The sequence below is a fragment of the Rattus norvegicus genome, chromosome 11, assembly GCF_036323735.1.
Source record: "Rattus norvegicus strain BN/NHsdMcwi chromosome 11, GRCr8, whole genome shotgun sequence".
Classification (NCBI taxonomy): Eukaryota; Metazoa; Chordata; class Mammalia; order Rodentia; family Muridae; genus Rattus; species Rattus norvegicus.
Window position 1 is genome coordinate 6511968 of NC_086029.1, and position 18013 is coordinate 6529980.

The following is an 18013-nucleotide window of genomic DNA, read 5'->3' on the forward strand; positions in this document are numbered from 1 at the left end:
TGTGTATAAACACTTTGGTGGAGGAGATGGGCTGTGGTGGATGGAACATGGAGAGGATGATCTGGGGAGACGGGATAGGGGTAATGCCAAGTGTGTGGTCACACATGCAAACACCAGGGCTTGGTATGGGAACAGGAGGATGACCGGGGCTTCCTGACAGTGAGCCTCACCTCAGGTTCAGCAGGGGACCATGTCACAAGGGAATACAGTAGGTAGTGAAGGAGCAGAACACGCTCTACCCTCCCCCAGCCTCTGTACTTACATGTCTCTATGCACACACACACACACACACACACACACACACACACATAAATATGACTAGAGTATACAAGAGGCTTGCAGAGTTTATATGCAAATGCAGTGTCGTTTTATCCAAGGAACCAGAGGACTTTTAGATCATTGGGTGTCCTGCGGTCAACTCTCAGAGGACAGGATATATCTCCTTATTGTGCAAACAAATCCTTGGTTGAGTGTTTGTCAGTGACTCCACACAGTTCTCCTCCTCTAGGTTTCTGTGTGTCACAGAGAATGATCTGGAAATACTGAAAGAAAATATAAACTATAGGCTTTGTTGGGGTTTCTAGCCTTGTGTTTAAAATATATTTATCACGTTTTATTAAATGTAAGGGAAATCTTCAGCTCCCAGCAACAATAGATTCAATCATGTTGGCTTCTGTTTTATCCCATTATGAATATCAATTAATTGCACATCAATAGCTCCCCATGCTTTGATCTAAATCAGGATGAAGGGATATGTTTCCGTAACCCCTATGTGGATAATCAAGTAGAAAGGGGGGAGGTATGATGCCTTTGGCTTATGAGAGAGTGATGGCTTGATTGTAAACTTGTTATGCAAATAACCCTAATCTCTGAGAAATGAAATGTAGCGATAAAATATACTGCCAAATGGGATGGGCACTCATTACTCTTCTAAAAGAAAATAAAATCATACTTTAGGATTTTAAATAAGTGTGACCCTCAGAGGTTCAAATACTTGAATGTGTTTGGTTTCCAGTTTGTGGATTGTTTAGAAAGGATTGGGAGTTGTGTTTTTGTTAAAAGAGATGTGTCAATGGGAGGTGGGGCCTTGAGATTTCAAAAGCCCACCAGGCTTCTCTCCCTCTCCCTCTCCCTCCCTCCCTCTCCCTCTGCTTCCGTCTGCCTCTCCCTCTCCCTCTCCCTCTCCCTCTCCCTCTCCCTCTCCCCCCCCTCTCTCTCTCTCTCTCTCTCTCTCTCTCTCTCTCTCCCTCTCCCTCTAACTCTCTCTCTCTCTCTCTCATCTAGGGAGCAGTATATGAGCTCTCAGGATCTACTCCAGCCAGGCCTGTCTGCCTGCCAGCCTGCTGTCATGGTGTCTATCACGATGGTCCACGGACTCACCCTCTGAAACTGTAAGACGACAATTAAATGTTTCCTTTCATAAATTGATTTGGTCACGGTGTCTCTTCACAGCAATAGAACAGTAACTAAGGCACACATCTTCCTGTCTATTTTTCTAATACTTCTGTATTTATTTCATTAACGTTACCTGCTGTCGGGCTGGAGAGATGGCTCAGTGGTTAAGAACACCCGACTGCTCTTCCAGAGGTCATGAGTTCAATTCCCAGCAACCACATGGTGGCTCACAACCATCTGTAAAGAGATCCGATGCCCTCTTATGGTGTATCTGAAGACAGCTACAGTGTACTTATATATAATAAAATAAATCTTTAAAAATAAAAAAAAGTTACCTGTTGTCCATTGAACAGTTTTATGAATGAGTTTCAAGTTTAAAGACAAATAGTGACAAATAGGAGTGCACTGCAAGGGGGTGTGGCCTTGTTGGAGTGGGTGTGGCCTTGTTGGCGTAGGTGTGTCACTGTGACATGAGCTTTAAGACCCTAACCCTAGCTGCCTGGTAGCCAGTCTTCTAGAAGCCTTCAGAGGAAGATGTAGAACGCTCAGCTCCTCCTGCACATGCCTGCCTAGATGCTGCCATGATCCTGCCTTGATATGAACCTATAAGCCAGCCCCAACTAAATGTCCTTGTCAGACTTGCATTGGTCATGGTTTCTTTTCATAGCAGTAAAACTCTAAGACATACATACATAAATACATACATACATATATACATATACATATACAACTAGGTTTACACACACACACACACACACACACACACACACACACACACACCATTTATAGGGATTTTAGATCTAGCCAGGGCCCCTGCAGTTTCGTTGGTCCATCTGATACACGTGTTCATGGAACATGTCTCTCTCTCTGTTTCTTGTTCTTGGAAGAACGTGGACAACATCTGCAGCCTCGCTTCATTTTGCTTTATTCTCTTCTTCAGCCTTAGAAATCTCAGCTTACAGAGAGGGGAAGACGGGAACTTGGTTCGATAGCTCTTTTTGTCTGTGGGTAGCTTACATCTCAAGTCACAAAAGGGAAAATAACTATAATAAGAAATAGTAATATACATCCAAACCGTGATGGGAAGTTCATATCCGTTCCTCTTAATGAATGTCAACTTTAGAAATTGGAATCCACAATGAGATGAGACTTTTAAAAAATCTTAATTCTCAGGCAGGCTTTGGTATTTCTCTTTCCCTGAAAAGGATCACCACTAGAAAAAGACAGACGGTAGGTTGCTTTTGTCCAAAAATCGAATCAGAATCATTTGATAATGAGCATAGAGGGGGCTCACACCATGTTTACCAAAGAATAAAGTAATATGGGGGCGGGGGAGACATCTAGAGAACAGTTGGTACCTTATTGGTATTAAAAAAAATCCAGATGTCAAGAAATAATATTTGACAACAGAAAAAACTAGGTTTCCATTAGGCAGACTGTTTTTAAAAATGCCTTCCTTTTAGTCATGGAAAGAGGAGGGTGGAGCAGGTCAGTCTGTAGATAACTAAAGTCATTCTCATCAAAAAATTAAGAACAATGTGGATTTTTAATGGACTTGAATAAAATTAGAAATTTTAGCTTTCAAAGGGGAAAAATTGTGTTCCAGAGAGAGAGAGACAAATGAGTGTCCAAACTCATACTTGATTCTTTCAATAAATCTACCGGTAACTTGTGTGTTTGTTGATATTAGGATGAAAACACAGGTTGGATATCTCGACTTAAGAGTGTAACGTGTGGGGCTGGGGATTTAGCTCAGTGGTTAGAGCGCTTGTCTAGGAAGCGCAAGGCCCTGGGTTCGGTCCTCAGCTCTGAAAAAAAGAATAATAAAAAAAAAGAGTGTAACGTGTGTGAACAGCTGGCAGTGGAAAGACTTGTCCTCGGATTTCTCAAAAGGCATGAAAAAGCCACCGTGGAGTTACTGGATTTTGTTTCAAAGACTTTAGCTCCTTCTCTGCAGGGATGCAGGGCCTCAAAGTGAAAGAGCCGCCCCAAATTTGGGGAACCTCTCACTCTAGTCGCGGGATGGAGTTCCCCGGGAAACTCGAGTAGCCGGTCTTGATGTAACAGGAAGATGTAGCGTTTATTTATTTTTTTTTTTTCAGAGCTGGGGACCGAACCCAGGGCCTTGCACTTTCTAGGTAAACGCTCTACCACTGAGCTAAATCCCCAGCCCCAGATGTAGAGTTTATTAACCAGAAATCGGGTCAAAATATGTCGCACACAGGAGGCAGAGGAATCGATGTCAAGACTCGAAATTTAAGGCTTTTTATAGGGGAAGGCAAGGGGATTCAGTGTGGTTATCAGCAAGGGAAATGGGTACAAGGACTCATTTGCAAGCAGTATGTGCGGGCTGGAGTGTTCTCAATATAGGAGAGCGTCTTATATTTATCTGTAGAACAGGGAGTCATCTGTCTGGTTGGCCCCCGACTCAGTCTAGATGTTGGCTGTCAGTTCCTTGAACAATCCCTTAACCTTGTTTTTAGACTTGGCCGGGCACGTCTCTGGCCTGCTCTGTCCTGTCCCCTTATCTGCTGTTCTTTTGCAATTTTTATGAAGTTTTTATTTTAACTCTTCAAAAGTAAGGGCCTGAGACCTCCTAAGAGGTAGCGTCCAACACCTGAGGCCATGCGCACAGAGGGAAGCGGCCTTTCTCAGAAAATGGAGCTACGAGAGCTGACAAATGAAGGCGACACATCGATCAAATCGCTGTAATAGAACGACGGCAGCCAGTTCACAGAGCGAGGCAGCTGTCAGCCACTCGGCCAAGAACTAAGAGGATTTGAAAAGACAATAACACACAGAGTTCACAGAAGCCACTATAGACTCATGGCGTCTGCGAATTTAATCCATGTGCTCTGGGCAGAGAAAACAATCCAAACCAGAGATCCCTCTTGCTCAGCCCGAAGTATCGCTGTGCCGTGCGGCGGATGTCCCATGTCAAGGACTCAACCTAGATGCCGGAAGCCTGTGAGAAACCGGAACTACGTCATTTAAGTGCTGACACCAGAAATGTCTCAAGTCTGCACCTTCATTGGAAGGAGAAGAAATAAGTCACACAGCACCGGAAGTAATCCTCGTCAGGGTCTGTGTGAGGTCGGAAGTGTAGGGCGCCATGATCAATCAGTAAGCACTGCCTACACGTGTCGGGTGAGCCCACAGAAATGAGGAAATGATTTTTAAATTTAAACACGATTTCTAATAACTAGTAACTTTTAAGTGTCCAGTTTTACCACAAGCTTTCAGATTATGTGGTTTCTCAGGCGGAAGAACGCCGCAAAAGAAGTGAGTTTGAAACTTCGGAGGTTACCACTATACGACAGCAAACTAAGAAAAGCACGGAGGTGCGGTATGGTAAAACTCACTAGAGGAAATCTGTAAAACCAAGATGGAGAATTCAGAAGACTTGTACAGGAAAGGCCAGCAGCAGGGAATGGCTCGGAGGACCGTCCTCGTTTTCAGAGTTTATCACAACAAAATTGCCAAAGACTGGTAGCAAAAATGCTACTTGTCCCTGTGGAAAATCTCTGAACCTACACACACACACACACACACACACACACACACACACACACACACACACACACACAAAGAGAGAGAGAGAGAGAGAGAAAGAGAAACAGAGAGAGAGAGACAGAGAGAGAGAAATAGAGAGAAGGGGAGGAGTAGGGAAGGGCGAGGGGCAAGGTGAGGGGAACTGGGAGAGAGGGAGACAGAGACAGACACAGAAAGAGAGACAGACATAGAGACATACACACAGACACACACATGCAGAGATATACACGAAGACACACGCAGCCCAATTGAGGACTTACAGAAAGATACCCATCAAAGGACCCGAATATTTGGTGCTAAATTAGGTGAGCTTTGTGGAGGAATGAGTGCCAACCAAATTTTGCAAGTTCTGCAGCCACCTGCATGTTTCCGCACCCCCTTAGCTGTCGGGGTATCACATACATGGCTGTCACTCCTGCTTTCTTCATTTGTATTTTACTGTGGATCTCCCTTCTCCCCTGTTCAATGTGGCCAGCCATTTTTCATGTGGAAGGCTTCACAATGCACTGTGTCTAGGGCAGGGAAAACCATTTCAAAAGAGGCTCAGTGCTAGGCAAACAGTACAAACAATGCATACTTCACCTCCAAAGGAGGGGCTCAAAGAATACAGAGGTTCTGGCAGGAACACAGAGCAAAGCTTACAAAGTTAGGACCCACAGCACCTCTGGGAACTAACCAGCAGCTCTCATTCAGCCCTCCATGCTAATGACTCACTCTCATCTCTTGAGACCAGAGGAAGAAGCATTTGGAAGATCCTCTCCCTAAAAATGAAGCTTGTATGGAAACTCTTATGAAACTGAAGAACAATTTTCAATAGGAAAGCCCACACACAGTAAAAAAATAAATGGCAGATTCGACAGCCTTCTCTGCAATACCATCATGTACACACACACACACACACACACACACACACACACACACACACACACACACCAGAAGAATAGACCTACATAAAGGATACATTTCCAGGCACAGATATGTTGGGAGGAGGTTGACGTTCTAACAAACCTCAGCCAAGGACTCCATTCAGAAGATTCAGAAGCTCAAGACATTGGTTCACTCCTAGGAGCAGATCACTATCTATCTCACAGAACCTTTATGGAAAACAAAGACAGATCAGCCTAGAATGAGTTAAACAGAAACCCTTTCAAGGTTATTGAAGAATTTTGTAGCCAAACTCCACAGACAGTTATCAGCATAAAAAGTGACCCATGACTGCAGTTTGTATAATACCGCTGGACCTGGTGAAACATTTCCTACTCTCCTAGGAATCCTAGAAGTGAGAGGGAACCAAGGCAGCCTGGGCAGCCCACTTCAGTCTCCATACAAAGTGCACTTTGCAGGCTGACACCCACATGGCTAGTCTGCAAGTCACCAATCCTTGTCATGAAGTCACTGAAAAACAGTAGAGGCCTTACCTGGTAGAGCCACAGTCTCTGGTTTCTGTCTTCTGGAGGCTCCACGGTCATTCCACCCTTAACTCTCCATCATCCTGTTGACAAGTGTCTGGCCTTTATCTTTGACTTAGGAGTATATTTTATTTCTCTCTCTCTCTCTCTCTCTCTCTCTCTCTCTCTGTGTGTGTGTGTGTGTGTGTTTGTGTGTGTTTGTGTGTTTTGTGTGTGTGTGTTTAAATGTTATAAAGTTTAATAAGAAGAAAAAGTTGCTGGTTCCAGTAAACATTTAAAATAAAGATTCTTTTTTTTAAAGCTTTATTTATTTATTCCATGTATGTGAGAACACTGTCACTGTCTTCAGACACACCAAAAGAGGGCATCAGATCCCATTACAGATAGTTGTGAGCCACCATGTGGTTGCTGGCAATTGAACTCAGGCCCTTTGGAAGAGCAGTCAGTGCTCTTAACCCCTGAGCCATCTCTGCAGCCCTAAAATAAAGTTTATTAAGAGAGCAGTTTAGAGTGGGAAGAAATAAAGATGCCCCATTTATGGATGAGCACTCAGTCTCTTTTAACTCCTGGGACTCGGGAAGCATCTTGGACAAGGAGGTGGGAAGAGTGTAAGACCCAGAGGGTGGGAAGAAGGGCTGTGGTTTGCTGTGTTCAGGACAGGACGTGGCTGCTGCAATCATCTGCTCACAGCAGCTGTGGTCACCTGCATAGGTCTATAAAGGACCACCAGCTAGACAGAGTCCCTTAATGAGGAGGTTTTCGGGGGCTGAGGGCTGCTGGGGTAAAAGAATCATTCTTCTCTGAGGGTTTGGTCACTGGTAGAATTCCCACATGCCTGTAGATGGTCACACACCCATAAGTACATAACCAATGCTAATTGGGCTTAGTGGTTATAGGTTGGGAAAGAGGATATGAATTTTTAGGGATGGTTATTGGCAGGGAATTTGGGCAGAGCAGAGGGTGAAATGGAAGTGGTTATGGCCATGTTTCATTCTATACGTGTATGAAATTCTCAAGGATAAAGACAATTTATTATTTAATAGAAAATTTAGACTATTAGCTTCAGCTACGTAATATAAGGCTGTGTGACTCTAAAGAATTCAAATATTGAACATAAATCAAATCAATTGACTGCCTTATGACTCAAGGAGGAAATTATATGTACTTAATATAATGCAGTTTCTCCCTCTTTCGGTCTCTTTCTATCTCTTGTCTCTCTTTTTCTGTCTCTCTCTCAAACACACACACATACACACTCACACATGCAGGTGCACACTTACATTATTTTTATGTCAATGTATTAAAATTCATGATACAATCAATATGAAGGAATAGAGGTTTGTTTAGGGCACACAGTCACAGTCATTGGGTTCAGACAGTCGGGGCAATGACTACATGGCCACAGTGTATTGATCTGTGTCACTGAGAGCCTGCATGAGTCCTGCTTATATTTGGGTGGATCAGGCGGCCAAGAGTTCGGTCTGAACCAGCCAGCTCCCTCCTTCCTGCCCCAGTGACATACTTCTGCTAGGGCACAGCCTGAAAGATTCCACCACATTCCTAGACAGTGCCATCAGCTTGAGACAAAGTGTTCCCACAGCTGGGACCCTGGGGAAATTTCACACTGAAGCCCCAACGACACTGAGCCAGGCAAGTGCGAAATGTTTTGTGAAAACCGTTTAATTTCAGTTCTGTAAACAGGACAGGGAGGAACCCTTTGACATGGATTGATTTAGTCTTTAGCTTACAGAGTGCACCCCCAAAAGATACATAGTGTAGAAATTCACAGTTTTCTATGTGGCAAGCATGGCGCTGAAAACAACACACTAATGAAAGTAAAATGCAAAGAAATGGGATATATAGTGACAATTCCAATCCTCAGTGTGAAAGGCTCTTTTATTTACATATGTGAGCTGTCGTTATTAGTTCCCTACTGGGTTGGTTTTACAAGGAAAGAAAATCGCAAGCTCTGACTATCCCATTGACCAAGGTGTCATGCATCTCGGTGTTAGGGGGCTCCCATCTAGGGATTAATCATCAGGGTTTGACAACAAAATCCATCGGCTCAATACATGAGGCTTTAGGGGAGAAAGTGAGGTTACAAGTATGCAATGCTCTTTAGTGTCTTCTCTGCCAGTCTGTTGCATGAATGCCTTGTTGTTGACTATTGTCGTTGGTGGTGGTTGTTGTTGTTTGTAAATATGAAATGTTGAATGCAAGGGCAAGTGGCAGGGATCCGATAGATTTTTGCATCCTCACTTTCTCCTTCCCATCTCGGGCTAAGTCCCCCAATCCTCAGCTATCATTCAAATACACTGAAACAACTCAAATATACCAAAACAAGGTGAAATCAAGAAACTGAAACAACTCAAATATACCGAAACAAGGTGAAATCAAGACACTGAAACAACTCAAATATACAGAAACAAGGTGAAATCAAGACACTGACACAACTCAAATATACCGAAACAAGGTGAAGTCAAGATGCACTTGCCATCTCTAATTTGTTTTTGCATGTTGAACGTAATCGTCTGGTAAGCCTAAAAAACCACACGATGGGTCTTAGGAGGATTGGAGGGTGAAACTGCTTGCTGCCTAAGCAGACCCGAAATCAGATCCCAGTCACCATGAAACAGGCAGGGGAAACCTGTAACCCCAGACACAGGAAGGGGGAACAGAATCACTAAGGTCTGCTGGCTTCCAGCCCTGATGAAAATATGAGAGTTTGGGATCAGGCAAAGACACCACCTGTCTTAGTTAGGGCTCCATTGCTGTGAGGAGACACCATGACCAAGGCAACTCTTAATAAAGGAAACATTTAATTAATTGGGGCTGGCTTACAGTTTCAGAGGTTCAGTCCATTATTATCATGGTTGGAAGCATGGCAGAGTCCAGGTAGACATGGTGCTGGAGAGTGTTCTATATCTAAATCCGAAGGCAGCCCAGAGAGAGACTTGCAGCCACAAGCAGCCAGGAAGAGCATCCATCTTCCTCATTGGGCAGAGCTTGAACTCTAGGAGCCCTCAGAGCCGGCCTACACAGTGACACACTTTCTCCAACAAGGCCACACCTCTTACTAGTGGCACTTCCCATGGGCCAAGCGTGTTCAAACCACCACAGTGCATCAAAAGAAAATGGCAGAGAGACATAGAGAAAGATACTCCATGGTATCCTCTTGTAGCAGGGTGCTGTAACCTTCCCACAACACACACATAAACCCGTGCACATGTGCACACATGAGCAGATTTATTTATTTAGTTTTATTTTTTATTTATTATTTTATTTATTTATTTATTATTTATTATTTATTTATTTATTTACTTATTTATTTATTTACTTATTTATTTATTTACTTTGTTTTTATTTTTTTCCTCAAGAACTTGGTACATACACATAATGTGTTTGAGCAAATCCATTCCCATCTCCTCGCCTCAAGTCCCTCCCCTTTCCTCCCTCCTAATTCCATCTGCATTTTAATAGAAACTGCTGAGTCCATTTAGTTCTGACTAGATGTGTGGGGTCGGTACAAACATCCAGGGGAGCATGGACAGCCGTCAGGGGCCAAATTCATGAAGAAAACGGGCCCTCTGCCCTGCAGTCATCAGTTCCCAGTAGTTCCTCAGTTGGGGTAGAGGAGCTTCAGAGTCTCCACCCGTCTATTCTGGGATGTATCTGTGCAGATTTTGTAGATGGGATCCTGGACACTGTGAAACACATGAACACACACACACACACACACACACACACACACACACACACACACCAAAATTAAAAACCAGAGAATGGTTTTTAAAAGGTTACACAACGTCCTAAATTCAGTTCCTTGGTGGCGAAATATTTGAATTCCACACCAGATCGTAATACTATCTATATAAAATTAAATTATTCAAATGAATATTTTAAAGTTCAGCGGATCTTTATCTGTTAAATAGCAGAGGCTGAACGAAATCAGTTGGTGCCAAACCTCCCTACGGCTGCACAAGAAAAATTGTAAATCAGTGTTCAAAAGTGTGAATCCACAAGGGTGAGGGGATCATCAGAGATCGAGGACCTACAGGATACGGTACGGAGGCTCAGTAGACCAGACAGGTGGATCATAAGAAAGAGCCTTGAAAACGGGTCATTCATACCTTTACAACCTTCAAAGACTAGGGGAAACGCAGGGATAGGTACCCAACGAAGTGGGAATAAAAAAAACTTTAATACATTAACAGGAGACTTAGCTTCTAAATACAGTGTGGATTGGAATCTACAGTTTGAAAAGGCATAGGAGTAGTAGTGTCCAGTTTTCCCCTTGCTGTGACAAAATTGTGTCATTTAGGGGCTGGAGAGATGGCTCAGCTACTCAGAACCCTTAGCATCCTCACAGCTGACTCTGGCTCTGGAGATCTGCCTCCTTCTTCTGGCCTTTGCAGGTACTGCAGTCACATGACATAACACAAAAAAGACCCACGAACAAAAGTAAAAACGAGAACTTAAAATAAGTCATTTAGTTGATGTTAATGCACCAAGGTTTGTAGAGAGAATCTCTTCTAAGCGTCACCTGTCAATAAAAAAAGTCTATGACCTGTGAGCTGAGGCAGGAAATAGAAGGGGGACACTGGCAGGAAGAGTGGATTCTGGGACATAGTGTATAAAAGGAGACCCAGGGAGGGACGCTGCGGCAGATGCTAAAGGAGATGTTGAGGAAGATGCTAAGAAAGGGGATGAAAGAGCTGAAAATAACCATGTAGAAGACACAGAATAGTTTGAATGGGTTAAATAAGTTAGTCCGGGAATGAGCCAAAGTTTGTGGCTCAGGAATTTGTTAATAAATAATCAGTTTCATAGTTGTCATTGTGGGAGCGGGAGCTGGGAAGGAAAAAAGTACTTTTTTTTCCAAAGGCTATTTTCTCCTAATTATTTTCATATGATTATGTAAGATGCTAATATATGGAAATCATGTGTAGGTTATATGGAAAACTTCAACTATCCTAGAGATTTCTAAATAAATGTGTTTTTTAATGCAAAGTCGGTAGTGATATTTTTTCCACTTCAATTTTTCAAGTCTCTGTCTATTCTAAAGTATATGTGTTTCTTTTATCTACAGTAGAAAATGTCCTTGTGATGTAATGAAACATTAGTCAGCCCCACTAAGATGCTTTCTGGAAGTCAGTTATCCTCAGGCACTGAGAGCTGTGATGAATTAAGATGGGCCAAAGCACTTTTAGGATCGAGATCTGATAAGCATGGGCTTGTGGTCGCATTCACCCCAAAAGTGACCATACACACACACACACACACACACACACACACACACACAGCGGGCATCACTGACTAACTATAACTCAGCTAGAGCTGTGGCTTTGAGATCCTGGAGGAGGTGGCACTGGGTTTATATGGCCTTACACTTTGACACAAGCAGACAGCCACACTCACAACTCTCCCTCTGGTCCCCCTCTTCCTTCACAGCGAGTTCCAACACAATTTGTTATTTCTGATTTTATCCATCCAGTCTTGGCATCCAGATCTTAACTTTTTTGTTCAGTGTGTGTGTGTGTGTGTGTGTGTGTGTGTGTGTGTGTGTGTGTGTGTGTGTGTGTGTAAGAGAGACTCTGTGAGTGTGTGACAGAGAGAGAGAGAGAGAGAGAGAGAGAGAGAGAGAGAGAGAGAGAGAAATAATTAGTCACCCAGTTAACACATGTGCATGCACACACATGTGGAAGACCAAGGTACACTCAGGAAATATCCTTAATGTCTTGTCTGTCTTGTTCACTGTGGCAGCAACTCTCACTCACAGGCAAAGCTCCTTTTGGTGTGGGTCACCTTTCCAGACAGCGTGCTCTGGGCATCCTGCCTCTGCCTTCCAAGGTGGACTTATAGGATGGTCTCCACATCCATGGGGCGTCTATGTAAGTTTCTGGGGAGCGAGGGCTTAACTGCTAGACTCTCTCCCTAGCCCCTTCCAGAACTTTCTGTCCCGACTCCCCTTTACCTTTCTTCTTGAGATTTATCGAGTATGCTTGCAAATGGAGACTGTATACATTTGAAGTATGAGGTGTAGTATTCTGATCACATTATACATTGAACAGATATTTTAAGATCAAGCTCTCTCTCTCTCTCTCTCTCTCTCTCTCTCTCTCTCTCTCTCTCTCTCAGATCCACTGCCTTAACATACTCCACATACACAAAACCGCAGTGACAATCAGTTCACTGTTCCCAGGCTCTGATGTGTTCTTCATCCCGTAACCGAAGGATGTTGTACATTCTGTCCAATCTACTTCTCAAAAGGAAAAATGAGCACAGCAGTCACCGGTTAAAACCCTCAAATGGCTCCATGTCACTGAGGGTAAGTTGGAAAGCCCCTCTGTTGAAGTCCCTCTGTTGATAGACAGATGCTGTTCCAGAAAGACGAAAATCTATGACACACCATCCCGGGCCTGGGAAATCATAACTTTAGCTTCTTGTGTTTGTAAACAGAACAGAAAATGGGGTTTACAAGACAAGGAGAATGTAAAATTTTGTGTTGCTAGAATACTCAGTCACATGGGTTAGACAGCGGCTGAACTCAGGGTTCGACAGGGGTGTGGTTGGGGGAGTCATGTGTGTGTATGAGTTGAGTGCCTGTTCCCAAGTGCGACGGCACATACGTGTGTACATACGTGCAGAATTGAATAGAATGTGCATTCTCTTCCTCACTACTCTCCGTCTCTCAGTGAACCACAGCCCACCATTTTGACTAGTGTGTCTGCCAATGATCCTCTTGGAAATCCAACCGCCTCCACCCTACCATGTTGCAGACATGATTAGCCATGCCTGGAGTTTTACAAAGGTGCAGAGAGAATTTGAACTCTTTGGGCTTGCAGAGCAAAGGCTCTTGCCCACTGAGCTATCTTCCCAGTCCCCATCAGGATATAGTCTATCACAACCTTCATGCCCTGCCTTCTGCTGTGTGTGTTTCTCAGTGTCCTAAGGGATGTTCTCTCACATAAACGGTTTCACCCCCACACGGCTCTGTGCTTACACCCAGAACAGAGTGTCTCTTTTACCAGGAGAACTAATTCAGAGGTGGACATGTTCTGATTGCAGCCTCTAAGGTATAGAGAAGACTGTCTGCATCTTCAAGGCTAGGACTTTCTTACCCTGTGAACTGAAAGCTGGTGTCCCACCCTGGAGGATGGAGAAAAGGAGAGAAGGATGAGGGAAAGAGGAGGCAAAGGTTTAGGGGAGAGGTTGAAGTCACACTAAAAGTTCCAAGTTAGCATCAAACCTGAAGAGTAGACAGGGAGAAATTGACAGTGTTACTGCTGTCACCACACACACACACACACACACACACACACACACACACACACAGAGAGAGACACACACACGCACAGACACACACACACATAAACACACACACACAGACACACACACTAACACACACACACACACACATGTCTGCTGTGCCTCAGGTGTCATTCCCACACTAAATAAAATGCTCTATTAGGCTTATCTTTCCCTCTCACGAGTAGTCTGTAATTAAATAACCGCCTTTTGAAATCCTGCTAGTCTGAAAGAAAGCCATTTGAGCATTTTCCTTAGCTGATGAATTACACGGATCTGTGGTCCTTGATAAACAGGCCTGTTCTAAAGCGATGCATGAGAAAAAGTAAACACGTCTAAAACAATTAATGGGGGATTAGATCCCACGTCTCGGGCCTCACTGAGTAGACTCTGTCCCCAGCAGGGAGCAGAGCCCAACTAGGACCAGCTGCAAGACTGGTCTTCCAGAGGGTGTAAGATCCAGGAGGGCCACTTCAGGGACTCTGTCAGACCTCGCTTTTCCCAGAACAAAAGCTGTTGCTGCCCATGCTGAGACACTGAAGCAAAAGAGTGAGGACAAAACAGCTCCCTTTGGTGACAATCTCTCCTAAGGAAGTTCCCCATCAGGGCCACAGGATTTTCACTGCTGCTTCAGGGCCTGATCATGGCTGTGATGGCTGTCTGTGGTGCTGACCCTTTCCTCATAAAGTTCTTTCTAAAGAGTAATTTGTCTCCTCTTCCTCCCCATGGAACCCACCATGCCATTGACATCACAGATGTCAGCGTATCTTTTTAAAGAAAACACAACTCAATCCAATTCTACCCTCTGGCATCCAAAACGCTTGTCATTTTCATAGCCAAGTACTTCAGAGTGCTGACTCACTCCTGAATCAAAAATCTCATCTAAGTCAGTTCCTGGTGAGACTCGGGTATGATTCACCGTGGGGCACATCTTTGTACCGTTTATGAGTCTACAGAATAAAGAAAGGATGATGAATGCTGCAGCTGGCAGAAACAGGTTAACTATAGTCTCTGATCAACTCAGCATCACTTGAAGAGATAGAAAGACAGACACACATACAAACAGACACACACATGAGGGGGAGCTTAACAAATGTCTTATTGTGTTATTGTGTTGGTCTTTGGACAGGCCTATGAGGAATTGCATTGATTGTTGACTGACTTAGGAGGGCCAAGCCCACTGTGGGCAGCACCATTCACTAGGCAGGTCGCTCTGAGATGTATAAGAAAGCTAGATGAGCTGGAGCAAGCCAACAAGCAGAGTCCCTTGGTGGCATCAGCCTCAAGACCTTGTTGTAGTTCCTATTCTGACTCTCCTCCATGACCTGAAAGTTGAAGTCATTTTTCTCCCCTACACAACTTTCCATCCAAGCATTTTATCAGAGCCACAGAAAGGAAACTAGAACAGACTCCATGGGGCAGCGGTGAGGACTGAGGCCTCACAGATTCCCAGGAGCCTGTGCTTGCAGCTTCTGTCTCTTATATCACTGTGAGCCACAGTGACCTGGGCAGGCTCAAGAGAAGGAAGGACAGTCTGCATTACCTAGGAGATGACTAAGTCACTTCTATCCTTATTCCACAGACAAGAAAGAGTGCTAATGACCCAGTGGTTATAACGTTTAGCAGTGGGAACAGAAAGAGAGGAGGAACTTAACCCTTCCCACAGGGCCAACAAGAGGACCAGAGGCAGAGGTGAAGCTGGACTCTGTAGTACATTTCCTGTGTGGGCTCCCTTCCCCCACCTAGTAACCAAACAGAAGGTTCTATGTCAAGAAAGAAAGAAGAGAGCTACAAGATGAAAGAAACACAAGTATCTCAATAATGCTCCTGGCTCAGCTGCAGTGCCCAGAGGTTTGCGTTTCTGTGGACATGTCTATGAGGAACTGCTTTGATTGTTCACTGACTTAGGAAGATCAAGCCCATTGTGGGGGGTACCATTCCCTAGGCAGGTGGGTTCTGAGCTGTATAAAAAGACCCAGTCTTGGAGATTGTCTGGTGCTCATGTGGGTTTTTTTTCTGTTTTTTTGTTTTGTTTTGTTTTCTAACTGACAGAGAGGGCTACAGTATTGCCTACAGCGAAGTATTGAGCCTGCTGCCCAAAATTATCATCTTACTATAAAAGAACTCAAGGAAAATTCCATATCTCATTAAACAGATAGTGGCCACCTTCCCCCCTTCTCCAATTTTTAGTCATTAATGCATTTTTAAGCTCCTGTTATCCCACCTTAACCACAACACACTCTGATCTTCATAAGACTGCTGACACACAAGCAGTGCAAGCCACCAGAGGACAGAGGTAACTAAACCAAACATCCAATGCAGTTCCCAACTCAAATATTTACAGAGGCCTTGTCAACCTTCACTCAAAACAGGCATCACGTTTCTCTCATTACCTACCCTTTATTTGTCAAAACATTTGCACGTCTAAGTTCTTTCTGTTAAAGGGGTGGGGGGGACTTCTTTCTACTTTATGAACCATTTACTTTAATGTTGTTAAGCAGAGAAGAGGACAATCCAGTCGACATTTGCTCTAATAGGTGACTGATGTATGCATGAGGCTGTCCCTATTTCTCCAGTAACTATAAACCTAGATCCCTTTTCCTTGCAGGATGTAGGAAATGAGCCTTCTACCCCATTCTTCCTTTCTATTTCAGCAGTTCTCATGATCACTCTGGCATCCACCTCATACCAGATCAGAAAGACTGAACACGATCCCTTCTGCCATTAAGGATGAGACATTACTGTGGGCCTGAGAGACAGCTCAGCAGCTAAAACCACTGGTTGCTCTTGCAAGGGTCTCAGGTTTGATGTCTTCCACCCACATGGCAGCCCCCACACATCTGTAACTCCGGTTTCAGGGAAGACATTCTGCTGGCTTCCGTGAGCTCCAGGCATGCCCAAGGTACATATAGAAGCATGCAAAAAAACCACCCCTACACATAATATATATATATATATATATATATATATATATATATATATATATATATATATATATATATATATGCCTTAGAAGACAAGAAAGAAAAGGAAAAGAAGAATAAAGAGAAGAGAAGGAGGCAAGAATAGAAGGAGGCAGCCCTATGTAATCCACAAAAACACTGCATTCATTTTTTTATTTATTTACTTTATTTATGAGTACACTGTAGCCATCTTCAGACACAACAGAAGAGGACATCAGATCCCATTACAGATGGTTGTGAGCCACCATGTGGTTGCTGGGATTTGAACTCAGGACATCTAGGAAGAGCAGTCATTTCTCTTAACCGCTGAGCTTTCTCTCCAGTCCGTTGATTATTTTAACTTTGTAGTCCATAAGTCCGAGCTCTTACTTTGAAGGAAATGCCGGGAGTGTTTGTGCACACTGTATATTATTAATACGGTGTTGATGTGTAGAGACAGGTGGCTCCTGGGGCTTGGGGGGCCAGCCTATCTAGCCTAACTGGTGAGATCCAGGACAAGGGGAGACCTTGTTTCAGATGATGTGGATGGTGTTCCCGAGACTGACACCAGTCTTTCAGCCTCCACCAACATGTGCACACGACCGTGAGTACACTTGATGCATACATTACAAAAATGAAAAATGAAATGTAGAAATTTAATAAAGAAAGCTCCTTTCCAGCTGGTGGGGTATAGAGAGGATTGCTTCTCCGAGTAGAGTTATCTCTGAAGAGGAAGTCAATAAATGACTCAGACAAGAGCCTCTGAGATATCAGCTGCCAATCCAGGGCCCAGACCTCCTCTCTGGCTGCAATTACCTTCTTAACATGACTCCACATTGTCTCCTGGGACCCAGGTTTCCCCTTCCCCATAGCTCTGCCCTACTTTTAGCCTAAGAACCCAAAGAGCTAGCCAAGAAAGGAGGGGAGAAAGGACACGAGGGGCTGGAGAGGAGGCTGCCAGTAATCCAGTCATAAACACTGACCATTGCATTGGCACTCAGTCCACGGATGCCAGGCCATATCACTGAGCTGGATGCCCAGGGGGAAAGGCAGGTTTAATAATTAAATAGGTGGTGGTCTTTACCACAGTAAGTTCAGCCAGCTGTGAACACAGTCAGAACACAGAAGATGACACCTGTCTGTGAACTGTGAACTCCTGAGTGAGAGTGCATGCTTGTGTAGAAGGACTGTGTGTCTCTGTGTGTGTGCGCATGTGCATTGTTATTTAAACTGGGTTTCTTTTTTTTATTTTCATATATAGTTAGTCCTGGGACTACTTCATGACTTAATAAATCTTACCAATATTTCTTCCGCTGTGCCTCTTAGTTCTGAAAACCCCTGCTGGTCACCTAATGATGTGCTTTACCTTGTCAATTATTTCAGGGGACTTGTGGGTGACACCCTTTC